The 26,986-nt window shown below is 40.6% G+C and overlaps 1 protein-coding gene and 1 long non-coding RNA gene across 3 annotated transcripts in view; one reads left to right on the top strand and one right to left on the bottom strand.

The window, feature by feature from the left end:
* PPP1R7 (protein phosphatase 1 regulatory subunit 7) overlaps positions 1 to 26,986 on the bottom strand; it is an 82,524-nt gene that overhangs the window by 7,626 nt on the left and 47,912 nt on the right. The gene's annotated exons all lie outside the window — the stretch shown is intronic.
* Positions 2,617 to 4,193, top strand: LOC143677412 (uncharacterized). Its single transcript, XR_013172596.1, has 3 exons — positions 2,617 to 2,636; positions 2,736 to 2,938; positions 4,096 to 4,193. It is a non-coding gene; the product is annotated as an uncharacterized LOC143677412 (long non-coding RNA).

Raw genomic sequence — 26,986 nt, 5'->3', positions numbered from 1 at the left:
TTCTCTTGTTAAGCTCTTCAAGGTGGGGATGTAATGGAGCACTACTTAGGAATGTGAACCTTTCAGAGGCATTCCTGGGCTCCAAGTTTATCTTCCCAGAAGCCACCATTTTCAGTTTCTTCTAATCCATAACATTCCCCCCTCAGCTCCTCATTTATTTTTTCTTTTAAATAAAACTGACTTTTTGAAAGATCCCAGGCAAAGTGCCTTGTAGAATATCCTCCTTTCTGGTGCCAATAGCTTATTCCTCCAGCTTATAGATTTTCTGTAAACTTGAAGTTAGATCTAAATGTTTGCTTAGTCTCAGAAGCTTGTAAAACAGTTCTTGCAAGCATATTTTGTAAATGAATAACATCAGGGACACAGAGTATCAGTTGTCCCATTATTAAGAATGCTGAGTTTGACCACTTCAATAAGCTGTGGGTCCCCAGGTAACTCCCCTTTGCAGTGAGCATGTTCTCCATGGAGCAATACTTTGGCATCAGCAGAAGCATCTGATTCTCCAGTTTTAGCTTCCATTCATGATCTCTGCTTGAATCAACTACTGGAATACTGCCATGAACATTTCCCTGGTTCATGTCTTCCCAGCAGACTGCCTCTTGGTTTTCACGATTCAAACTCCATACCATATATTTCCCACTTTCATGATTTTTTTTTTTTTTTACCTATTTTTACCTACTTAATTTAGAATTACATTTAATTCTCCCAAACTCCATAACATATATAAAAAAAGCACATGTGGGAGAATTCTCAACATACATTTCAAATACAATTGGCAGAACGTTAAAATCATCTATTTTTTTGAAAATTTGTATGGAATTTCAAAATTGGTGAGGTGCACCTTGGATGTGCTTGCATTGAGGCTGGCATCCTGTCATTTCATACAGAGCAACTGACTGTTGACAAAACTGTTTGATGATCAGGAAAGGATATTTCTAACCCAACTTAGAAAATTTGGGTTGATGCCTAACACATTAAAAACATTTTTTTCTCTATTTGAAATAATGAGAAATAGGCTCCTGTTTAGGGTTTCCACGAAGAACAAGTAGTTTTTTTCAGGGAGTGATTATTGGCCTTAAGTGGGAGATTGCAAAATGGTGACTTTCTAATTCTTTAATTTCTTCCACATTTATTAGCTGCTACTCTTTCATAAAGAAGAGTTTTGACGCTTAAATTGTCATGAGTTACAGTTCCTGCTAAACAGACAGGAAAAATGGTTCTTTCTTCAATCACTAGTTTTTAGAGTAAGAAAATGGCAGCAAATGAGTTTTTCTTTCTTTCTCTCTGAGCACCTCTATGAAGTAATAAGTTTTACTTAATGTTTTATAACTAGTTACTCTCAATTCTTTTTAATGTTCAAGTTATCCCAGATTTGGCCCGTGTAAGCCCCTTCAAGTTGGTTCTAGTGTCCTTTTGACATGGCCGCATTAATCTTTGAACTCTTCTTTGTTTCATTTTTTGGCGCAACAGATGTTTCAGGTTCACTTTTTCACTGTTCCTGCTCTAACCCTGGTATCAGCCATTTCTCCAGAAGCCTTGGTTCTGTTAAGTTGGAAAAGGTATTTAGAGACCAAGATCTCAGTGTTTGGTATGCTCAGTGCTCCCAGAAGTCACAGCTCAGGGCCCTTCTGACAGAGCTGGGAAATCACTTTAAAAAATCATGAGCTAGATACTGTCGCATGGGACACGGAGGCTCTGTTTTTATCCCAGTCTTTAAAAAATTCCTCTCAGTGCTTGTACTGTTTCTAGCATTTTATCTTCAAATTCACTTATTCTTTCTTCTGCAGTATCCCAACTGTTGGTAAACCCACCCAGTAAGTTTTTCATATCAGATGTTATATTTATCTATTCTATAATTTTCATTTGGTTCTTTTTATGGTTTTCATTTCTCTGCTGAAATTACCCATCTGTTCTCTATGTCCACTTCTTTCCTTTTAAAGGCTTAAGCACATTTATAAACTTTTTATTTTTATTTTTTTTACATGAGCAGGCACCAGGAATCGAACCCGGGTCCTCCGGCATCGCAGGCAAGCATTCCTGCCTGCTGAGCCACCGTGGCCCATAAACTTGTTTTTAAAGTCCTCATCTGCTAATCCTAATATCCCAATATCTGTGTCATGACTGGGTCTATTTCTGTACATTTGTGTCAGCTATCTGTTACTGCATAAGCTATTACCCTAGAATGAAACAGCTGAAAACAAGAAGCATTTATTATCTCATGGTCTGTGGGTCATGAACCTAGAATGGCTTAGTTGGGTAGTTCTGGCCCAGGGTGTTACAGGAGCTGCAGCCATGGGGTCAGCTGGGACTGGGGGAGGACCAGCTTTCAAGGCCATCCATGAATCCTCAGGGGTTGTTGACCAAAACATCAGCTCCTTTTATGTGGGCCTTTCTACTGGGTGCTCATGATATAGCAGCTTGCTCCCCCCAGGGATAAGAGCAAAAGCAAGACAGAGAGAGAAACATATAAACACAGAGACAGACACACAGATTGCCACCTGATCTTGGACGTGACAGCACATCACTTTTGCTGTATACTATTGGTTAGAAATGGATAAGTCAAACCCACACCCAGGAGGAGGGCATTGCTTGAGGGCACAAACACCCGGAGAGAGCAGTCACTGGAGGCCATCATAGTGAGTGCTGACCAGTTTCTAGGGATGCTTTTTTCTCCTGGTTATGGGTCACATTTTCCTGCTTTGTTGCATGCCCAGTAATTTTTGTATTCCTCACAGGATATGGTGGAGGCTGTATTGTTGATGGTCTGAATTTTGCTGGCTTCACTGAGAAGTTTTTCTCTCAGGAGTTGCTGGATCCTGAGGAAGGTTGGTCAGCCCTGTGAGGATGGGTCTCAAGAGAACTTCCTCTGCTTCTGCTGAGTGGTTGTGTGGGGTCTCCACAGAGCACCCCATGTTCAGCATAGTCTCTGCATTCTCTGGTAGGTCAGAACTCCAATGTCTTCAAACACTGTTTGGCTTCTGAGATCTCCACTTGGTTTGCAGCCCTCCATCATTGTCCTCTGCCACCCCTGGCTCTGCCCATTTGCAACTTATTATTTGGTAGAGGAAAAGCCCTGTGAGCATTTCTGGACTTCCTCATCTGCACAGCCCCTTCCTCTTTGGTAATCTGCCCTGAAAATTCCAGTCCCCCAGCAGCTCAACCCCCAGTGTTTCTTCTGCCAAGGAAGAAAGCTGATCAGGCTGGGGGCTGGGGGGGGGGGGGCGTGTAGCACCCATCTGTATGAATTGTCTTCTCAAGACTCACTGGCTGGGAGCAGCTTCAACATATGCTTGGCCAATTTTGCAGCTGTTTACAAGGAGATGGATGACTGAAAGCCTCTTTTCCACCACAGCCAACACTGGTTCCGAATTGAAGTTCAACATTACAGCTTTTCTTCCTAACTTACTTGATTTTCTTTGTATTTATTTTCTTGCACATGGAATGTACACAGCATGTTAGGTCAGATCCTACTAACATGAACACATTTATCCTATAACATATTAAGTAGTTTCAAAATTAAGATACCAACAAAATCATTGATAAAATAACTGGGTGAAATTCAGATTTTTTTCTGGAGTTTTCCGTCCTTAGAATATATCTTACAAAGGTCACAGAAAAAAGTTTTCAAAGTCACTTGAAATAGTTTTTTTTTTCGTGTGGTTATATTCCCAGTTTGAAATATTTCTAAGTTCATTTGTTTCAGTTCACTTTCAATTTTAGGTTAAATTATTTTAAATGTGTACTGCATTTACCTGTTTCGAAAATCAAATAGGTCCTCCTCACCCTAAAGTAATCGTTTCCATCAGCTTATGACTTATGCTCCTTTGGAAAAATGAGGAAATACATATAAATTTATTCATAAAGGAAAATATCTATTCTAGGTAGCGTACTATTTGTTTGGACTTTGTGACAATTTTTGTGAGCACTCATAAAGTGGTAAAGAGGAAGAATGCAGATTTTAAAATTCCAAGATTTGCTGATTTGCCCATAGTAAATGGTGGTTGGTGCCTAATGAAAATTCTAGTGACAATGCTGCTATAATGATTCTAGAACATGTAAATATATCCTGATGTTGCATGCTTTTTTACATTGTAGAACTGTGTTTCACTCTGTAATCGACCCATTCCTGCAAGTCTTAGAGAAGCAGGCAGTGCCTGGCACCGTGATGAGCCCCACCCCATGGCATCCTGGCAATGCAGAGTTGCTGTAAACTTCAGGAGCGGCTGCAGCTTCATTGAGGTTCAGCGTTGGCTTCCTGGCAGAAGGCATGCCTGCAATTCTTGCAGTTACTCCTGCTGCCTCATGAGCCACCCCAAACTCAACAGCTTAAAAGAACATCTCCTCACATCTGTGGCTGACTGGGCCCAGAGGGGCAGTGCTCTGGAAGCTTGGTTGGGTGGGCCATATCCAACATGGCTACAAACCTTTCACAGTCTCTCCCCATACAGCCTTTAGGCATTCAGCGGTCACTGCAGCAGGGCAGCTGCCCTTCATGAGGGTATGTGCAACAGACAAAGCGCTAGGGGACAGGGGCTTACCAAGCCTCTGTTTGCATCACACCTGCTTATGTCCCATTGGCTGAAGCACATCCCCCATCCAAGCCATTGACAAGGGAGGGAAACACACATGGTGGGTCCCAACCACGATAATGCAAGGGATGAGCCCCTTGCCCTTTTCTAGCCACTCCCACCTCCCTCTTGCTCTACCTTGCATCTCACTGCTGGTAACCACTCATCTGTCTTCTATTTCTACAAATCTTTTCGCCAATTCCTTTCTGGGCTAGCTTTATTTTTTTGCTCAGCAAAATGCCCTAGAGACCCATTTAAGTTGCTGTACATGCCAGTCATTTGCTCCTTTTTACTTCTGAGTGTGGGGATGCTGCAGGGTTGAGCCCAAACTGGTCCACTGAAAAGCATCTGATCTGAGTCCAGTTTTATTACAAATAAAGTTGCTATGAACATCTGAGTACAAGTTTTTTTTTTTTGTTTTTGAGTACATGTTTTTAAGTGAACACAAGTATTTATTTTATTGTGCAAGAGTGCAACTTCTGGGTTGTATGGTGGCTGTATGTTAAGAAACTACCAAACTCTTCCTGAGTAGCTGTGCTATTTTACATTCCCATAAGCAGCAGATGAGTGAGCCCATTTCCCCACATCTTCGCCCGCATTTCGTGCTATTTTTATTTCAGCCATTCTGATAGTGTGCAGTGATATCTGTCATATTAATTTTCTTTTCTCTGATGGCTATGATACTGGACATCTTTTCATGTGCTTATCTGTGATCTGTCCATCCTCTTTAGCCAATTTTCCAATTGCACTGCTAGTCATTTTACTGATAAGTTTTGGAGTCTAGGCACTAGTCCTTTATTACATGTGATTTGCAAATATTTTCTCCTAGTTTATAGCTTCTCTTTTCATCTTTTTTTACATGGGTTTTCCCAGAACAAAAGCTTTAATTTTAACGAAGTCCAGTGGATCAATTTTTCTTTTGTGGATTGTTTTTTTTTTTACGTCAAGAACAAGAACTCTTCCCTCACCTAGGGCCTGAAGATTTTCTACTACATTTTTTCCCAAAAGTTTTATAGTGTATACAATTTTACATCTATGATCTATTTGAGTTAGTTTTTGTATGAGGTTTAGGTTAAGTTTCATTTCTTTGCCTATGGACGTCCAATCACCCCAGCAACATCTGTTGAAAGGCTATCCTTCTTCACTAAATTGGTTTTGTAATTTTGCCTGAAATCAATTGAGCATATTTGTGTTTTGTGGTGTGGCTTGTCTTTTAACTTTCAACTGAAGCTATACTTCTAGGTGAGCTTGTTTAATTTCAGGAAAAGCCCTGTTTGGATTTGGACCATGTGGTTGGAACCGTACATGTCCTAAAAAAACATGTTCTTAAAGTTCATCCATTCCCATGGGTGTGGACCTGTGGTGAGTTGGATTTTTTGATGAGACTACTTCAGATAAGGTGTGACCCACCTCATTCAGGATAGGTCTTAATCCTCTACGAGAGTCCTACATAAGTGGGATAAATACAGAGAAAGAGGGAAAGCTACGGAGTTAGGAAGCTGAAATCAATGAGACCCAGAAGAGAAGGGAGAGATCTGCAGATGCCACCATGTGCCTTGCCATATGGCAGAGGAGCCAAGGATTGCTGACAGCCAGTCTTCAAGGAAGCACTGCCTGATGATGCCTTGATTTGGACATTTTCATGGCTTCAAAACTGTAAGCTTGTAAGCTAATAAATTCCTATGGTTGAAAGCCAACCCATTTCATGTATCTGCTTTAAGCAGACTAGCAAACAAAACAGATCAACTTTGCTTTGATCAACAGAATAGGGAAATCCAATAACATTATAATACTGTTTTCCCATCCATGATCATGGTATGTTGCTCTAAGTATGCTTTAATGTTTTTTAATAAAGGCTGTATCTTTTCCATAAAATTCTTACATATTTATATTAGATTTCTAGGCACCATATATTTCTGTTACTCATATACTTTTCAAAAATTTGTATTTTTAAACTGTTTGTGGCTGATGTATGGAAATGCAATTTACCTTAGCATACTTTCTTACATTCAGTAACCTTAGGAAACTTTTATCAATTCTATTAATTCATATGCAAATTCTTTGACATGGACAATCCTTATTTGAAAATAATGAAGGTTTATTTTTAAAAAAGCTGTGGTTTTTGTAAAAAGACATTTATCATATTGAAGTTCCTTTTTATTCCCAGTTTACTAAATTTTTGTTTTGTCTTTTAAAAAGACAACAGTGATTGAAGAGATTTCTTGAATTTTTTTGCAACATTTATTGAAATAGTCTTATAATTTTTTTCTATTTTTAACCCATTTTTGGTAAAGGGCCAGAGAGTAATAAGGTAGGCTTTGTGGGCCACATCGTGGCAGTATGAAAGCCCCACATAGCATGCTAACAGGCGAGTGTAGCTATACTTCAAAATAACTATTGACAGAACAGGTGGTGGAATGGCTTTGGCCTGTGGTTACAGTTTGCCAAACCCTGATGTTTAGAATTATGTTAACAGCTTTTCCAGTAGTATAACAATTCTGTGTTCATGGGCTATACCCAATTATTGCAAAACTAAAACTAACTAAATCAGGTTTTTGAATTCAGTTTCTAATTAGGCTTTTTTTTTCATGAGTAAGACTGACCTGTGATTTTCTTTTTTCTTGATGTTCGCAGAGTTTGGTTTCAAGGTGTTTCTAGATAGTAGTAACCTTTTTAAATGAATTGGGAACATGGGATTCTCTCTTTCTCCACACTCTTTAAGACTCTATGTAAGATTGGAATCATCTATTTCTTGAAGGTTTAGTAAACTCCTGTCAACCCACTGGGACACAAGATATTTTGGTGGTCATTTTCTTCCATTTTAATGGAAGGAGAACTTAAAGACACTTGAAAATCAATGTTTTAGTTTGTTAATGCTGCCAGAATACAGTATATCAGAAATGGAATGGCTTTTACAAAGGGAATTTGTTAAGTTACGAGTTTACAGTTCTTAGGCCTTAAAAATGTCCAAACTAAGGCATCCAGAAGAAATATACCTTGACTCTGAAGAAAGGCCGAATGGCATCTGGGATTTCTCTGTCAGTTGGCTGAGGCCCTTGCTCATGGTTCTTTGCATTTTTGCTTCTGGTTCCAGCAGTTTCTTCTCTAAGCATCTGTGGGCCCTCATTTAGCTTCTCCAGGGTAAAATTCTGGGTTCTGGCTTGCTTAGATCTTATGGGAAGACACATGGCAACATGTGCTGGACTACCCTGGTTTAAATGGCTCCCACAGATTCTGTGGGTCCTTCTGGCGTTTTCCTCTGTATTTCCAAATGTCTTGTATCTGAGTTTTCTCCAAAATGTTTCCCTCTGTAAAGGACTCCAGTAAATAAATTAAGACCCACCTTGAATGGGTAGAGTCACACCTCCATATAATCAAAAGATCACACCCACAATTGGATCTGTCACATCTCCATGGAAACAACCTAATCAAAATTCACACCCCACAACTGGATGTGTCACATCTCTATGGTACCAGCTTAATCAAGAGGTCCCACCCTACAATACAGGATCAGGATTAAACTAACATGGCTGACACTACAAAATCAGATTAGGATTAAAAGAACATGGTTTTTGGGTACATTACAGGATCAAACCAGTATAATCAACCTGAGTGCAGAATTCTTTCACATTACATTTCCTCCCATTAATTTCATTTTTTCCCCTTACCTTTTCTTCTTTCTTCACCTCTTTCCTTTCCCTCTCCTCCTTCTTTCCTTTCTTTCCCTCTTTCTTCATAACATGCTTTATCTTTGCCACTTATTTCTGGATGTGGGAGGGGTGGCCTTATTGAGTGCTTCCAAAACATTCAATTTTGTGTCCATAGAGACAACCACTTTTGGTCTGTATGTATTTAGTTTATATAATTTTTAATTAAAATACAAGTGTGGCTCCTACAAACAAGTTTGGAAATAAGCACAAGCAACTTTAGGTACATGTGAAATCTAGGTTAGCTGGGAGAAGCACACAGGTATACAAAGAATGGTCTACTGGCTGAGGGCAAGAAATATGGCTTTGGAGTTTATAGAGAAGTGCAGAATGGACCACTTTGGTGGGCTGGCCAGGGCATGAGGTTAGCTTTGACTGAACTGCACAAAAAGCCATGTTTGCCAGACCAATGGCAAACAACCAAATGAAAATGACTTCATTTTGACCAGCTTATCTTCAGTGATTCATGCAATAAAATAAGATTCTTGACATGTTTTCATCACAATTTCAAAGACTTGGTCTCAAACTACTGTCCCTGACACCTTCTGCAACTTTTGGGGATTCTGTCAGTGTAGAAAGCAGGAAAGAAAAGTCAGAAAGCAGGAAAGAAAAGTCTCTGACTTTTAACCAAGTCACTTGGTTAAAAAGGTGGATGATGTAAGCTGTCCACATAAGCCCAGGGAAATGCACTGTTCTGGAGCATCCCTTAGAACGGAGATACAAAGCCACATGAATATGAATGTGTGTATCTGCTGCCAGAGTCAGAACTCTGGCCAACTTTTGTATTTTCAGGTCTTGTTTTCCTTGTATGCTGAGCAGGGCCTGGGCATTGGACGTCCTTACACCCCACAGTGACAAGCAGTGATAGCTGCTCAGACAGCTCTAATGGGTGGGTAGAAAAGTTCTAAGTCTTTCAGAGCCTTCCCATTGGCCCCGTCACATTAGGAGAGATATGTTTTCCAGTACAGGGCAGAAAGCACAGGCATGTCAGCAGCGTTCAGAACATGAGTTGGTAGAGTGCATGGAGAGGGCTGATTGTTATCACTTGCTCATGCGACTCTTCTGTCAGCAGTCGCCTACTGAGTTGGTCTAGACCTAAGGGATGAGGCTTCACTACAATCTCCTGGCAGGAAACTTAGATCTCTGTGAGTCCTGCCACTCTCTCACCTGGTCACAGATTTCTGCTGACTCTACCTCCTTTTCATCCTTGCTGCACCCACCACTGTGCAGCTCCACACCACTGACTAGCTTTGGGATACCTTGGGTCTGTCTGCCAGCCCATACAGGCTTCTGACAGCGACACTGTAATTCTTAAGTAGCTGGTAAGTCATTACAAGTGGATAATAAAACACACCTCTCTTTTCCATTTTTCTCCTTTGAAAAAGATGCTCATTGCTGGATGGGAAATATACAGAAATATAGGGAAAAGAAATAAAAATCACATATAATCTCACCACACACGTAAAATATTACTATTTTGTTATATTTTCTTCCAATCTTTTTTGGAAAGCAGGTATATTTCCAGAGTTGACACTGCATGTGAATTCTACCTTTGTGAATTTTAGAATAAGCTTTTCTAAACTTTGTTTTTCAGTCATGAAAGAAAATAGATGGTCATTATAGAAAACTTTTATGAAGAACCATAGAGAATAAAAAATAAAAGAAAAATCAACTACTTTTATAATTCAGAGATAAGAGTTTTCTGAAAGGCATATATTTTTTCTCTAGTCTTTTTTTCTGCATGTTTGTGTATCTTAGGGACTGAGTTTACAATATTACAATAATGTTAGTACACTGAATGAAGCTGGATGTGAGAACGATAGAGGGAGGAGGACTGGGGGCACAAATGAAATCAGAAGGAAAGATAGATGATAAAGACTGAGATAGTATAATCTAGGAATGCCTACAGTGTACAAGGACAGTGATTAAATGTACAAATTAAAAAATGTTTTTGTATGAGGAAGAACAAAGGAACGCCAATATTGCTGGGTGCTGAAAACAGATGGTCATTCATATTTTAAAACTTTAACTTATGTGTGAGACTAAAGCAAAAAATGTTTATTGGTATAAAATTTATATTTTGACTAGTGCATCTTCTAATATAACTTATATGGGCAGTTTAATTGAATGCCATAAGTACATGGAACCCTGAGAGGGGGCATGAGATTTTGTAGGTTTGTCCAGAGTGATGCCCTGATAAATCCTAGAGTGATCTGAACAGTGAATAAAAACGTATTTGCAAAGTCCCCTTGGGGGAATGGTGAGAAAGAGGGAAAATTCAACTTTCCACATGGAGAAGGCCTGATATTCTCACAAGCAGTGAGGACAACAAAATCAACAGGCTGAACCCTCCATCTTGAGGTTTTTTCCATATGAAACCCATCTCTGCAAAGGATAGGCTAGGCCTACTTAAAATTAGGCCTTAGAGTCACCCCCAGAGAACCTCTTTTGTTGCTCAGATGTGGCCTATCTCTCAGTCAACACAATAAGCAAACTCACTGCCCTCCGTCTCTCTCTAGTCATGTGGGACATGACTCCCAGGGGTGTAAACCTCCCTGGCAATATGGGACAGAAATTCTAGAATGAGCTTGGACTCATCATCAAGGGATTGAGAAAACCTTCAAGAAATGAGACAAGATAAAAGAGTCAGTGGCTGAGAGATTTCAAATAGAGTCGAGAGGTCATCTTGGAGGGTATCCTTATGCATTAAGCAGATAACCCTTTTTAGTTTAAGGTGTATTATTATAGAGGCTAGAGGGAAGTGCCTGAAACTGCAGAGCTGTGTTCCAGTAGCCGTTTCTTTTTTCTTTTTTTAAATTTTAACTAATAAAACCAATCAACATACAATATGAACATTCTTTTTGTTCCCATCACATAGTTGTATATTTATCATCATGATCATTTCTTAGAACATTTGCATCAATTCAGAAAAAGAAATAAACAGAATACAGAAAAAAATTCTTACATACCATACCCTTACCTCTCCCTTTCATTGATTACTAGCATTTCAATCTACTAAATTTATTTTAAAATTTGTTCCCCTATTATTCACTTATTTTTAATCCTTATATTTTACTCATTTGTCCATACAGTAGATAAAAGGAGCATCAGACACAAGGTTTCACAGTCACAGTCACTTGGGAAAGCTGTATCATCATGTACCATCTACGGTAAGGGGTATGGTACGTATGAGTTTTTCCTTTTCTTTTTCTGGAGTGATGTAAATTATGTGACGATATTGTGAGCCCCTGACTGCACACCAAATATGGAATGTTCATATGCTAATAATGTGCATGCTTTCAAGTTGATTGATTTTATTAATTAAAAAAATTAACCTAAAAAACAAAACAAAACAAAAAACAAATGCAGGCGGTAGCTGTCACAGTCAGGTTCACGTGTCAACTTGGTGAGGTGGTGGTACCCGATTGTCTGGTTCGGCAATTGCTGGCCTGTCTACTGCTATAGGGACACTTTATAGATTTAAATCATGATGACCTCAGCTGTATCCACAGCTGATTCCACTTGTAATCAGCCTAGGGGAGTATCTTCTGCAATTAGTGATGCTTATCATCTGCAAAAAGTAATGGAAGCCTTTTAGGAAGGATTCAGGAGAGACAGGATCTCTTCCTGCTTTGGCCAGCAAGACTCACCTGTGGAGTTCGTCTAGATCCTCCATTGCAGTCGTTCAGCTTCACAGCCTGCCCTACAAATTTTGGACTCTACGTTCCCACAGTTACGTGAGACACTTTTATAAATTTATAAATATCTACATATATTTCCTGCTGATTCTTTTTCTCTAGAGAACCCTGACTAATACAGCTTGGTACCAGGAGTGGTTCTTAAGAAACAGAATCTTAAAAATGGGTTTTTACAATTGGTTTTCTACTCTGACTGGATTCAAAGGCACTAAGGACTCTGATTCCCATAATCAGAATGATACTGCCAATCCATGGGGTAAGCTGGCAAAAGAGAGTCAAAATATCACCACTCAATTCTTCTAACGTATATATGAAGCCAAGCTCTGGGGGATAATGTTTTTGATTGCTTTATGGAGTTCTCTGGAAATAGGAGGTATAGAGATGTTGGCTGGTTTTTCTTAGATAAACTGTGTACATTAATGAGTGAAAGGATGGGCTTAAGGCTTCAAATGAGAAGCTTACGCGCCGTCTGACAGATGTAAATATTTCTATGAGTGTCCTAAAGGAAAATCTTATTTCCTGTAGCCATAGACCTGAGATCTCTGAAAATCAGACTCAGATTTTATTGTTAGAATACCAACTTTACAACATAAACTGAAATCTCAATCTTGCATGGTATCTGCTGTTTAAGTGAGGGCATTGATTGGCAAGGAATGGGAGCCTGAAAAAAGGGATGGTGACGTATGGCCTGATAATGATGTCATGGAGAGGTTGAGACCCTAGGTTATGCTGAGTTTTCTCTAGATAACCCTGTAATAGTTTGCCTCGAGGAGGTGGCCACCCAACCTCCACCTGAAGGGATTAGCCCTAGAGTGATTAATCTTGTTTTACCAGATGAAACTGCAAATGAATGCCCTAAAGCAAATGGCTTGGAAGATATTTCTAATTCCTTTCATGACCCCCCCCCCCCACCTCATTTCTTCCAGACCTATAACTGGACTAAAATCCCAACAGGTCCCAAAAGGTGAGGTGCAAAGTATCACCCATGAGGAGACATGTTATGCTCCAAAAGAATTGTGTGAGTTTTCCAACTTATATAGACAGAAATCAGAGGAATATGTGTGGCAATGGATTTTAAGGGTGTAGGATAATGGTGGGAGGAATATAAAGCTGGATCAGGCTGAATTTATTGATATGGGCCCACTAAGCAGAGATTCTGCATTCAATGTTATAGCTTGAGGGGTTAGAAAAGGCATTAACAGTTTGTTTGGATGGTTGGCTGAAACATGGATCAAAACATGGCCGACATTACCTGACGGTGAAATGCCAGAACTGCCCTGGTGTAATGTAGATGAGGGGATCCACAAGCTTAGAGAGACTGGAATGTTAGAGTATATTTATCATGCAAAGCCTACTCTTACACCCCAGGTATATCTGGAGAATGCACCTCTTACCAGAACAGTGAGAAATAAATTTGTGAGACTAGCACTATCATCCCTGAAGAGCTCTGTAGGTACACTTCTCTATAGGTAAGATATTACTGTGGGAACTACTGTCACTGAGCTGGAATCCTTAAACACAATGGGGATGACAGGATTCCAAGTTGGCAGAAGCCAGGTGGCATCACTTAATCACTGAAGACAAGGTGGATATGGCTATCCATAGTAGACAGCAGATTCAAAGGAGGAGTCAAAATAATCTGACTCACAGAGATTTGTGGCATTAACTAGTAAATCATGGAGTACCTAGAAGTACAATAGATAGGCAGTCTACTAAATTCTTGTTTGAGTAGTATAAAGAAAAGAGTTCTAGATCAAGTGAACAGAAGACTAACTTGAATTACAGAAACACAGAGACACAGACCCTTAATCAATTTCCAGACTTGGAAATTGTTTACAGACAGTTTACAGATCCAGAGTCCCTTGAATGAAGGGGAGGCCAGGTCCCTTTGAGGGGGGGACCCTGTTACACTGCCACAAATTTACACTGTTAATCTTCCTCCAAGCCTTCCCCAAGAAGACCAATGGCCTTTTACCAGGGTAACTGTACACTGGGGAAAAGGAAATGATCAGATATTTCAGGGATTATTAGATACTGGTTCAGAAGTGACATTAATTCCAGGAGACCCAAAACGTCACTCTGATTCAACAGTCAGAGTGGGGGTTTATGGAGGTCAAGTGATCAATGGAGTTTTAGCTCAGGTCTGAATCACAATGGGTCCAGCGGGCCCCTAGACCCATTCTGTAGTTATTTCCCCAGTTCCAGAATGCATAATTGGAATAGATATACTGAGCAATTGGCAGAATCTCCATGCTGACTTTCTAACTCATGGAGTCAGGGCTATTATGGTGGGAAAGGCCAAGTGGAAGCCACTAGAACTGCCCTTACCTAGCAAAATAGTGAATCAGAAGCAATATCGGATTCCTGGAGGGATTGCAGAGATTACTACCACTCTTAAGGACTTGAAGGACGGAGGGGTAGTGATTCCCACCACATCCCCATTCAATTCTCCTATCTGGCCTGTGCAGAAAACACGTCGGTCTTGGAGGATGGACAGTGGATCATCATAAGCTCAACTAGGTGTTAACACCAATTGCAGTTGCTGTTCCGCATGTGGCATCATTGCTTGAGCAAATCAATACATCCCCCAGTACCTGGTATGCAGCCATTGATCTGGCAGATGCTTTTTTCTCAATAGCTGTTAGTAAGGACCACCAGAAACAGTTTGCTTTCAGCTGGCAAGGTCAGCAATATACTATCACTGTCCTATCTCAGGGTTATATAAGCTTTCCAGCCCTATGTCATAAAATTGTCCACAGGGAACCTGATCGTATTCCCCGCCCACAAGACATCACACTGGTCTGTTATATTGATATCATGTTGCCTGGACCTAGTGAGCAAGAAACAGCAACTACTCTAGACTTATCGGTAAGGCATTTATGTGTCAGATGATGGGAGATAAAGCCAACAAAAATACAGGGGCCTCCCAGCTCAGCGAAATTTCTAGGTGTTCAGTGGTGTGGGGCATGCTGAGATATTCCTTCTAAGGTGAAGGATAAGTTGCTGCATCTGGCCCTTCCTACAACCAAAAAAGAGGCACAACACCTAGTTGGTCTTTTTAGATTTTGGATACAACACATTCCTTATTTGGGTGTGTTACTCCAGCCCATTTATCGAAAAACAAGAAAAGCTGCTAATTTTGAGTTGGGACCTGAATAAGAGGAGGCTCTGTGACAGGTCCAGGCTGCTGTTCAAGCTGCTTTGCTAATTGGATCATATGATCCAGCAAATCTAATGGTGCTGGAAGTGTCAGTGGCAAATAGAGATGCCATCTGGAGCCTTTGGTAGGCCCCTGTAGGAGAATCACAATGCAGACCCGTAGGATTTTGGAGCAAAGCTTTACCATCCTTGATACTCTCACAAGCAGTGTGGACAACCAAAGCTATAGGCGGAGCCCCCAGTCTTGGGGTTAGTTCATATGAAACTTAACCCCACAAAGGATAGTCAAGCCTATTTAAAATTAGGTCTAAGAGTCACCCCCAAGAGAACCTCTTTTGTTGCTCAGATGTGGCCTCTCTCTCCAGCCAACACAACAAGCAAACTTACCACCCTCCCCCTGTCTACGTAGGACATGACTCCCACGGTTGTGGACCTTCCTGGCAATGTGGGACAGAAATCCTAGAATGAGCTGAGACTCAGCATTAAGCCATTGAGAAAACCTTCTAGACCAAAAGGGGGAAGAGTGAAAAGAAACAAAGTGTCAATGGCTGAGAGAGTCTAAACAGAGTCGAGGGGTTGTCCTGGAGGTTATTCGTACGTATTAAGTAGATATCACCTTGTTATTCAAGATGTAATGGAGCAGCTAGAGGGAACTGCCTGAAAATGTAGAGCTGTGTTCCAGTACCATGTTTCCTGATGGTGATTGAATAATGATATAGCTTTCACAGTGTGACTGTGTGATTGTGAAAACCATGAGTCTGATGCTTCTTTTACCTACCTTGTCAACAGACAAGTAGAATATATGGAATAAAAATAAATAATAGGGGGAACAAATGTTAAAATAAATTTAGTTTGAAATGCTAGTGATTAATGAAAGGGAGGGGTAAGGGGGGTAACCAGTTATACATATATCACCAGTAATTCACAATTTCATCACATAGTTGCATACCCAACATCATGATCATTTCTTAGAACATTTGCATCTATTCAGAAAAAGAAATAAAATTAAAACAGAAAAAAAAAAGATTACACATACCATACCTCTTAACCCTCCCTTTCACTGATCACTAGCATTTCAATCTAAATTTATTTTAACATTTGTTCCCCCTATTATTTATTTTTATTCCATATGTTCTACTTGTCTGTTGACAAGGTAGATAAAAGGAGCAACAGACACAAGATTTTCACAATCACACAGTCACACTGTGAAAGCTGTATCATTATTCAATCATCATCAAGATACATGGCTACTGGAATACAGCTCTACATTTTCAGGCAGTTCCCTCTAGCCTCTCCATTACATCTTCAATAACAAGGTGATATCTACTTAATGCATAAGAATAACCTCCAGGACAACCCCTCGACTCTGTTTGGAATCTCTCAGCCATTGACACTTTGTCTCATTTCACTCTTCCCCCTTTTGGTCTAGAAGGTTTTCTCAATTCCCTGATGCTGGGTCTCAGCTCATTCTAGGATTTTTCTCAATCCCTTGATGCTGAGTCTCAGCTCATTCTAGGATTTCTGTCCCATGTTGCCAGGAAGGTCCACACCCGAGAGTCATGTCCCACGTAGACAGGGGGAGGGTGGTGAGTTTGCTTGTTGTGCTGGCTGCAGAGAGAGGTCACATCTGAGCAAGAAAAGAGGCTCTCTTGGGGGTGACTCTTAGGCCTAAATTTTAAGTAGCCTTGACCTATTCTTTGTGGGGTTAAGTTTCATATGAACAAACCCCAAGACTGTGGGCTCAGCTTATAGCTTTGGTTGTCCACACTGCTTGTGAGAGTATCAAGAATTCAACTTGGGGAAGTTGAATTTCTCCCCGTTCTCACCATTTCCCGAAGGGGACTTTGCAAATACCTTTCCACTCACTGATCGAATCCCTCTGGGATTCATCGGGGCATCACTCTGGAAAAACCAACAAAATGTCCTACCCAGGATTTCAAGTACTTATGGTGTTCAATCAAGTTATCTACATAAGTTATATTAGGAAATGCACTAGTCAAAATAAAACTTTTGTACCAAATAAACATTTTTGCTTTAGTCTCACACATAAGGTGACATTTTAAAATATTAATTACCATCTATTTTCAGCACCCTACAATAATGACATTTCATTGTTCTTCCTCATGCAAAAACATTTTTAAAATTTGTACATTTAGTCACTATCATTATACACTCTAGGCATTCCTAGATTATACCATCTCAATCTTTATCGTCTTTCTTTCTGATTTCATTTATGCCCCAGCCCTCCTCCCTCTATCATTCTCACATGCAGCTTCATTCAATGTTTTAACATAATCATATTACAGTTAGGTAGTATTGTGCTGTCCATTTCTGAGTTTTTATATCCAGTCCTGTTGCACAATCTGTATCCCTTCAGCTCCAATTACCCAAATATCTTAACCTATTTCTATCTCCTGATGGTCTCTGTTACCAATGAAATATTCCAAGTTTATTCACTAATGTCAGTTCATATCAGTGAGACCACATAGTATTTGTCCTTTTGTTTCTGGCTAATCTCACTCAGGATAATGTCCGTAAGGTCCATCCATGTTGTTACATACTTCATAACTTTATTCTGTCTTACAGCTGCATAATATTTCATCATATGTATATACCACAGTTTGTTTAGCCACTCGTCTGTTGATGGACATTTTGGCTGTTTCCATCTCTTGGCAATTGTAAATAATGCTGCTATAAACATTGGTGGGCAAATGCCCATTTGTGTCTTTGCTTGCCCTTATGTCTTTTGAGTAGATACCTAGCAATGGTATTGCCGGGTATGGCAATTCTATATTCAGCTTCCTGAGGAACTGCCAAACTGCCTTCCACAGCAGTTGTACCACTTGACATTCCCACCAACAGTGAATAAGTGTGCCTCTTTCTCCACATCCTCTCCAGCACTTGTCATTTTCTGTTTTGTTGATAATGGCCATTCTAGTGGGTGTGAGATGATATCTCCTTGTGGTTTTGATTTGCATTTTTCTAATAGCCAGGGAAGTTGAGCATCTTTTCATATGCCTTTTGGCCATTTGTATATCTTCTGAGAAGTGTTTGTTCAGGTCTTTCGCCCTTTTTGTAATTGGATTGGCTGTCTTTTTGTTGTTGAGTTGAAGAATCTCTTTATAAATTCTGGATACTAGACCTTTATCTGATATGTCGTTTCCAAATATTGTCTCCCATTGTGCAAGCTGTCTTTTTACTTTCTTTTTTTTTTTTTTTTTTTTTTTTTTATAAAGGAAAGACAGAGAGAAGGAAGGAAGGATAGAAGGAAGGAAGGAAGGAAGAAAGGGAAACATCTTTAAACATTTTCTTGTTTTTATTGTATTCTGTTTCTCCGTATTTGTTACATGGGCTGGGGCCGGGAATCGAACCGAGGTCCTCCGGCATAGCAGGCAAGCACTTTGCCCGCTGAGCCACCGCGGCCCGCCCCATCTTTTTACTTTCTTGATGAAATTCTTTGATGCGCAAAAGTGTTTAATTTTGAGGTGTTCCCATTTATTTCTTTCTTTCTTCAGTGCTCTTGCTTTGGGTATAAGGTCTATAAAACCACCTCCAAGTATAAGATTTATAAGATATTTCCCTACATTTTCCTCTAACTGTTTTATGGTCTTAGACCTAATGTTTAGATCTTTGATCCATTTTGAGTTAGCTTTTGTATAGGGTGTGAGATATGGGTCCTTTTTCATTCTTTTGCATATAGCTATACAGTTCTCTAGGCACCATTTATTGGGCACCATTTATTGAAGAGACTGTTCTGTCCCAGAGGTTCTTTTTTTTTTTTAACAATCAAATTTCCTTTATTTTTAACTGCTTCTTTATAAACATCCATGCAAGAATAACTTCCAGATGTACTCCTCAAGCCCCAATCCCTCTCTAGAAATCAGATACATATTTCTGACTCTATGGGACATATGTCCCTGGAAAATCCCATCAAACACAGCAGCCCCACCCCACCCCAATCACCATTCCCTTTTCTTGTTTGCACTGAATGATGGTCTGAAAATGTCATCTTTGTATTTCTTTATGAATCATGTCCTAGGTTTCAGTTTCCAGGTGTAGAGAATCAAGCCTTTGTTGTGTGCACCCCAGTTAGACAGGCAGGTAACAGGGGTCATAAGAGGGTCCTGGGTCATAAAATGTCCTGTTGCCACAGCAAGGACAGGAGTTGGCCCGGGACTAGATCATACTGGGCCACTCGGCCTCCTGCAGCATCTGCCTCAGCTTGGCATGGAGCTGGGCAAGTCACCCTGGGTGGGGAGTCCAGTCAGTGTCTTCATAGCTCTCCAGAGGAGCAGGTACAGCACATGGCTTAACTTGCTCAGTCCCACTGTGAGCCTCAGCAAGTTCTCTAGGATGGCTGTGAAGATGGGGTTTCCACAGAAGCTGAGGGTCATCAGGTGGGAACAGCAGCCCAGGGCAGGGAGGAGGACACTGAACTAGGAACCCCTAATCCCACACTCATCTAGATCCAGATCCTGGAGGGTGGCTGAGGCTCTCTCTAACAGAACCTTGAAGGGCCCAAGACTCATGTTGGTCAGGCTGACACCACTCAGACTCAGATCCTTCAGCTTTCCGACTTTTGGGCACAGGAATAGATGTATCAGGTCTGATTCCAGGCAATTAGTGATGGACAGGGTATCCAAAGAGGTTTTCAGGCACCATCTGATGTGGTCAGCATCACATGGTGGAGTATGGGCATTTAACACAGTCTGATTGTAGATGGAAATCTCCCCATGACTTTAATTGTCCTGTGACCTGTCCCAGAGGTTTTTAATGCAGCATTATTGTGGTAATAAATGGCAGATAAACGGCAAGTGTGAGAACCATGTTTCATGATGTAACCTCAATAAATGGTTTCTCCCCCCCCCCCCCCAAAAAAAAGCCTTACCATCTGCTGTAGATAATTACTCTCCTTTTGAATAACAACTTTTGGCCTGCTACTGGGCCTTAGTAGAGACTGAATGCTTAATCATGGGCCGCCAAGTTACCATGAGACCTTAGTTGCCTATCACAAGCTGCGTGTTGTCTGACCCACCAAGCCATAAAGTTGGGTGTGTGCAGTAGCACTCCATCATAAAATGGAAATGGTACACATGAGATGGAGCCAGAGCAGGGCCTGAAGACACAAGTAAGTTACATGAGGAAGTGGCCCAAATGCCCATGGTCTCCACTCCTGCCACATTACCTTTTCTTTCCCAGAGCAGAGCTATGGCCTCTTGGGGAGTTCCTTACAGTGAAATGACTGAGGAAAAGAAAACTCAGGCTTGGTTTACAGATGGTTTGGCATGATATTCAAGAACCACCCAAAATTGGACAGCTGCAGCACTGCAACCTCTTTCTGGGGTGTCCTTGAAGGACAGTAGTGAGAGGAAATCCTCCCAGTGTGCAGAACTTTGAGCAGTGCACCTGGTTGTTCATTTTGCGAAGGAGAACTGGCCAGATGTGCATTTGTGTATTGAATCATGGGCTATTGCTAATGGTTTGGCTGGGTGGTCAGGGACTTGGAAAGACCATATTTGGAACACTGGTGACAGAGAGGTCTGGGGAAGAGGTATGTGGATAGAGTGCGCTAAAAACATGAAGATATTTGTGTCTCATGTGAATGCGCACCAGAGGGTGACTTCAGCAGAGGAAGGTTTTAATTATCAAGTTGATAAGATGACCTGTTCTGTAGATAACAGTCAGCCTCTTTCCCCAGCAACTCCTGTCATTGCCCAATGGGCTCATGAACAAAGTGGTCATGGTGGTAGGGATGGAGGTTATGCATTGGCTCAGGAACATGGACTTCAACTCACCAAGGCTGACCTGGTTACAGCCACTGCTGAGTGCTCAATCTGCCAGCACAAAGACCCACTCTCCACCCCCAATATGGCACCATTTCTCAAGGTGACCAGCTGGCTACAGGGTGGTAGGTTGATTACACTGGACCACTCCCTTCATGGAAGGGGCAGTGATTTGTTCTAATTGGAAGAGACACATACTCTGGATATGGGTTTGCTTTCCCTGCGTGCAATGCTTCTGCCAAAACTACTACCTGTGGACTTTCAAAATGTCTTATCCATCATCATGGTATTCCACACAGCATTGCTTCTGATCAAGGAATATACTTCACAGCAAATGAAGTGCGGGAATGGGCACATGCTCATGGAATTCTCTGGTCTTACCATCATCCAGAAGCAGCTGGATTGATAGAACAGTGGAATGGCCTTTTAAAGACTCAATTATGGTGCCAACTAGGTGGCAACAGCTTGCAAGGTGGGGTACTGTTCTCCAGGAAGTTGTGTATGCTTTGAATCAGCATCCACTGTATGGTGCTGTTTCTCCCTTAGCCAGGATCTATGGGTCTAGGAACCAAGGGATGGAAATGGGAGTAGCACCACTCACTACTACTCCTAGCAATCTACTAGGAAAATTTTTGCTTCCTGTCCCTGAGACCTTGAGCTCTGCTGGTCTTTTAGTTCCAACAGGGGGAGTGCTTCCACCAGGGTAAACAACGATTCCACTGAACTGGAATCTAAAGCTGCCATCTGGTCACTTTGGCCTACTCATGTCCTGGATCAACAAGCCAAGAAGGGGATTATGTTACTGGCTGGGGTGACTGACCCTAAATATCAGGGGGAAATAGGACTACAGCTACACAACGGAGGTAAACAAGAGTTTTCCTGGAATACAGGAGTCCTCTCGGGTGTCTTTTAGCAGTGCCATGGCCCCTGATTAAAATCAATGGAAAACTGCAATAACCTAATCCAGGCAGACTACTAATGTCTCTGAAATTTCAGGAATGAAGGTTTGGGTCACCCCACCAGACAAAGAACTATGGCCAGCTGAAGTGCTTGCTGAAGGTAAAGGAAACACGGAATGGGCAGTGGAAGAAGGCAGTGATCAGTATGAACAACCACCATGTGATCAGTTACAGAAACAAGGACGGTAATGCTGTTTTGTTCATGTTATACTATTTAAGTTGTAAGATATCAAGTTTAAGAATATCACATCACCGAAGGACTTGCACCCTATTTTGGGGAGACTTAATGTTTCTAGTTGTATGCAGGACAGTTGAATATTGATAGGCGAGGAAAAAAATGGGTCCTATTGTTTTTTATTTAGAAATTAAGTATGGCTTAAGGTGATATGTATAGCTGCCAAGTTGACAAAGGGTGGACTGTCATGGTCAGGTTCATATGTCAAGTTGGCCAGGTAGTGGTACTCATTTGTCTGGTTGGGCAAGTGCTGGCCTGTCTGTTGCTATGAGGACATTTCATAGAATTAAATCATGATCACCTCGGCTGCCTCCACAACTGATTTCATTTATAATCAGCCAAGGAGAGTGTCTTCTTTAGGGAGTGATGCTTAATCTAATCACTGGAAGCTGTTTAAAGAGGATTAAGAAGAGACAGGTTCTTTTCCTACTTTGGCTGGCGAGCCTTTCCTGTGGAGTTCATCCAGACTCTCCACTGGAGTCGTCAACTTCACAGTCTGCCCTATGGATTTTGGACTCTACATTCCCACGGTTATCTCAGACTCTTTCACAAATTTTATGTCTACAGATATTTCATGCATTTGTTTCTCCAGAGAACCCTGACTAATACAGTAGCCTAAGGGTACATCGAATGATGAATGGAAGGGTGAATCATGGTGTATATATAAGATGGAATACTGAACAGATGCAAGAAGGAATGAAGTTATGTAACAGGCAACCAAGAGAATGAACACTGACTACATTATGTTGAGTGAAATAAGTCAGAAACAAAAGGACAAATAATGTATGGTTTCATTAATATAATTATGAGCAAATTCTGAGAATTAAATTTGAGTGTGTGGGTCATCAGGGGATAGAAAGTGGGAAGAGATTGGGCAACTGATGATTAGGGAGTACAGAATGATCAAATAAGGCTCACTGGAAAGATTCTTAAACTGTAAGCTCTTACAGCAGTCACAATTATTCCTGAGTTTCAAATGAAATTTCCAAATTCTGAGATGCTATGCTTTTTGTGTGTAATCTGGTAGTTCCCTGGAACACTGGGTATCTGGGTAACACCTAAGACTCAGTGTTAAGAGGTCTGCAGCTCTGTAAGTCAGCAGTACTCCTCATAGTTGAAAAAGAGATTAGACTTCAATTACAGATATGAATGAAACAGACTTAGTTAGGACTAAGGTAAATCAGAATACAGGGTAAAGGATGATATTGTCTGTATTTTATAACTTCAACTTCTGTGTGAGATCAAAGGAAGAGATGTTTATTTGGTCAAAAATTTAAATTTTCTGTAGCACACCATCTAACTTAACCTGTTTGGTCAGTTTAAACAACCTAATTACATGGAACCTAGAATAGGGAATGAGATCTTATTATTCTGTAAAAGTTAATGTAACACACAGTTGGATTCCAGAGCATTTTGAGCAGAAAATAAAAAAGTATTTACGAAGTCCCCTTCAGGGACTGGGGAAAAATCTGGAACTATTAAACTTTGCCTCCTAAAGAATTTGATATTCTTGCAAGCACCTGGGATTTCCAATTTAATAAGTCTAGCCATCGATCTTCGGGCTTCTCATCTGAAACTTAGTTCTGCAATGGCGAAGCTAGAACTGCATGTAATTATGCCTAAGTGTCACCCCCAAAGGGCCTTTTTGGTTTCTCAGATGTGGGCACTCTCTATGCCAACTCTGCAAATAAACTCACTACCTTCCCCTACATGGGACATGACTCCCATGGGTGCAAATCTCCCAACAACGTGGAACATGACTCCTGGGGGTGAGTCTGAATCTGGTATTGTGTAACTGAGAAAGACTTCTTGACCAAAAGGGGAGAAATAAATGAAAACAAAATAAAGATTCAGTGGCTAAAGATTTCAACAGGTCATTCTGGAGGTTACTCTTATGAAGCTTTAGCCAGATGTTGCAGATTACCATGTGTATGCCAAGCCTCCACCAACAGTATACCTGAAAACCCTAGGGAGTGCCCCGGGCTCTATCTAAGTCTCTATAAAAGTTCTTAGCAATTTATTTTTTCAGAAACTTAAGGGCTTCAGATTGATCTGATGCAGTTAAGCCCTTGAAACCCAGAGGTACCATTTTGCCTGAGAACATCAACCAGTTTTAGTCCTCTACCCCAAAGGTCAATACCACCTTCTAATATGAAGAAGCTAAAATGGTTATTACCTAGATATCCCTGAAGATTGAAGAATCAAATGAGAGGGACGAGGTGTAACTGAGAAATCAGATATAACAAATGACTGTGACTACTGATTCATATAGATATTTCTTTTTAGTGTCTAGTATTTTAGAATAGCTAGAAGGAAATACCTGAAGTTGCTGACCTGTAATCCAGTAGCCCTGATCTTTGATGATTATATAACTCTATTGGGAAAACAAAACTTGGTTGCCCATATTTGTACAGATCTGCTTCTGGACGTTTTGTTCTGTTTCACTGGTATATATATATTCTTCTCTGACAATACTATACTTAGTTAACCTACTCCTATCATAAGCCTTAAAATTGGGTAAAGTGCAATTAACTAGTGGTCCCAATAAGAGGGAGGGGTAATGGGTATGGGATATTTGGGCTTTTTTTTTTTTTTTAAAGTTCTTTTTCTGGAGTAATGCAAGTGTTCTACAAATGACCATGGTGATGAATACACAACCATGTGATGATATTGTGAACCACTGATTGTATACTTTGGATGGATTATTATGGTGTGTGAATATATCTCAATACTATTTCACTAAAAAAAAAAAAGAACGAATGGATCTCACCCTTTTATATTTTCATTTTTATTATTGTGGGGGTTTGAATTGTGTAATCTGATTTGGACAGCTTTGGTACTGGATAGTGGGGTGACACTATGACAAATACCTAAAAATGTGGAAATGGCTCTGGAATTGTGTAATGTGTAGAGGTGGAAGAAGTGTGAGACCTTGACAGATGAAGCCTAGATTGCTTAGATGAGACTCTCAGTAGAAATATGGAGATGAAAGGTACTTCTGACGAGGTTTTAGAAGGAAATGATAAATATGTTATTGGAAATTCTCTTCCTATCCAGATAGTATCCTCTGAGATTAGGGATAAAAGCAGCTCTACCAAGGAACTCCCCAAGGTTTCAGGAAGAAAGTCCTAAAAGGACAGGGCTCCATATGAGGGTATAATTGAACATGGACCCAGCTGGCCATCTCTGTGGAAGTCAGGACTGGAAATGCAGTTATCCAGGAAGAATCTGAGGGAAGTTCTACTGTCAGATGGTCTGGACCCATGCACACAAAGCCAACACGGTTTTTGCAAAATTTGTTTGACCAGACTCACCGCTAGCCTTAAAGGGACAAAGAAAGGATGAACTGAAGGAAGAAGGGTTTCAAGGGTAGACAATGGAAGCTTAGGTCTCAGAGGGTGAGGCCTTCACCCCAGTGTTTGGAGAGTGCATAGCCATTGCAAAAGCACTTTGAAGGGGCTGCCCCTCCTCTGGCCTGGAAGACGAAACATCAATTCATACTTGACTCTCAGATCTTGAAATATAAGGGAGTTTGCCCTGCTGGGATCAGACTTGTCTGGGACCCGTGACATGTTTTCCTTCTAATTTCTCCCTTCTGGAATGGGAATATCTACCCTATGCCTGTTCCACCATTGTATACTGGAAGCAGTAACTTTGTTTTCTAGGTTTTATAAGTTCATCAGATATGAATTTTATTCTAGGACAGACCTCACACACAACTGATTTTGATAAGACTCGGTATTTAGTATTGTCACTGAAATGACTTAAGGCATTTTGGATGTTGTGATGGAGTGAATGCAATTAGTCTCTAGGAAGAACATGCATTTTTGGAGTCCAGAAGGTGTACCCTGGTTTGGACATGTTCTTGGTCTTGGGTTGCGATCTGGTGGGTGTGGACCCATTATAAATAAGACCTTTTCAGTTAAGGGGTAGCCCAATTGAATCAAGTTGGACTCTAATCCAGATTACTGGAATCTTTTATAAATAGGAGTGAAAGACAGACGGAGAGAGAAGCCCCTAGGGCTCGCCAGAAACCAAAGTAAATGGAGTGACAGCAAGGCCAAGGGCCTCAGAGATTGCTGGCCAGCCAGAAGATATCAGCCCTGGGAGGAAGCAAACCTTCTAGCCTCTGAAACCATGAGCCAATGAATTCCTGCTGACAAGCCAATCCACTGGAAGGTTTTGCTTTGGCAGCTGGGGAAAACAATTACATCATGAGAATTTCTCTGTAATTAAATATTCTTTACAAACATCATTTGAAGGTTTCATTTCATGGTGGCATAATATTTTATCATAGGGTTATATAATTTAATTATCTAAGTTATTAGAAAATTAGGCCATTTTCAGTTTTTTATTACTAAAAATAATTTGCTAACCATCAGGGGAAAAATATAGGTCTTTCACTCATACCGAATTCTCAAAAACAGCAGATGGAGTAAAGATATATTTAAAAAAATAAAAAATGAAGTTTTAGAAGAAAATTCGGTATAGAGTTATATAAGCTTTAGGCTTATAGCCTTTTCTAAGCCAGCCCCAAAAGACAGAGAACCAATTAAGTCTTAAAGATCTGTTGGGCAATAAATTATTTAAGCCCCGTAAAGAAAGCTGAAGACCAAGCACAGGAAGAAATATCTGCATCTAGATAGCACACAAAGGTTAGTGTCTTTCATACATAAGATGTGTGTTAGTCATAAAAAGGCAAGCCCTGCTGTGCTGAAACTAGTGAAGGGCACAAGAAGCAATTCACACTGTTCAACAACAGCTCATAAACATAGGGAATATGGTTAAGTTCACTTGTAATTAAAGGACGGCAAATTAAAACCAATTCAACAGCTGTCAGCTGTGAGCCGCCTGAGAGTGGGGAGAAAGCCCAGCTA

The sequence above is a fragment of the Tamandua tetradactyla genome, chromosome 3 (assembly GCF_023851605.1).
Source record: "Tamandua tetradactyla isolate mTamTet1 chromosome 3, mTamTet1.pri, whole genome shotgun sequence".
NCBI lineage: Eukaryota > Metazoa > Chordata > Mammalia > Pilosa > Myrmecophagidae > Tamandua > Tamandua tetradactyla.
This window is presented reverse-complemented; position numbering and strand designations above follow the sequence as displayed.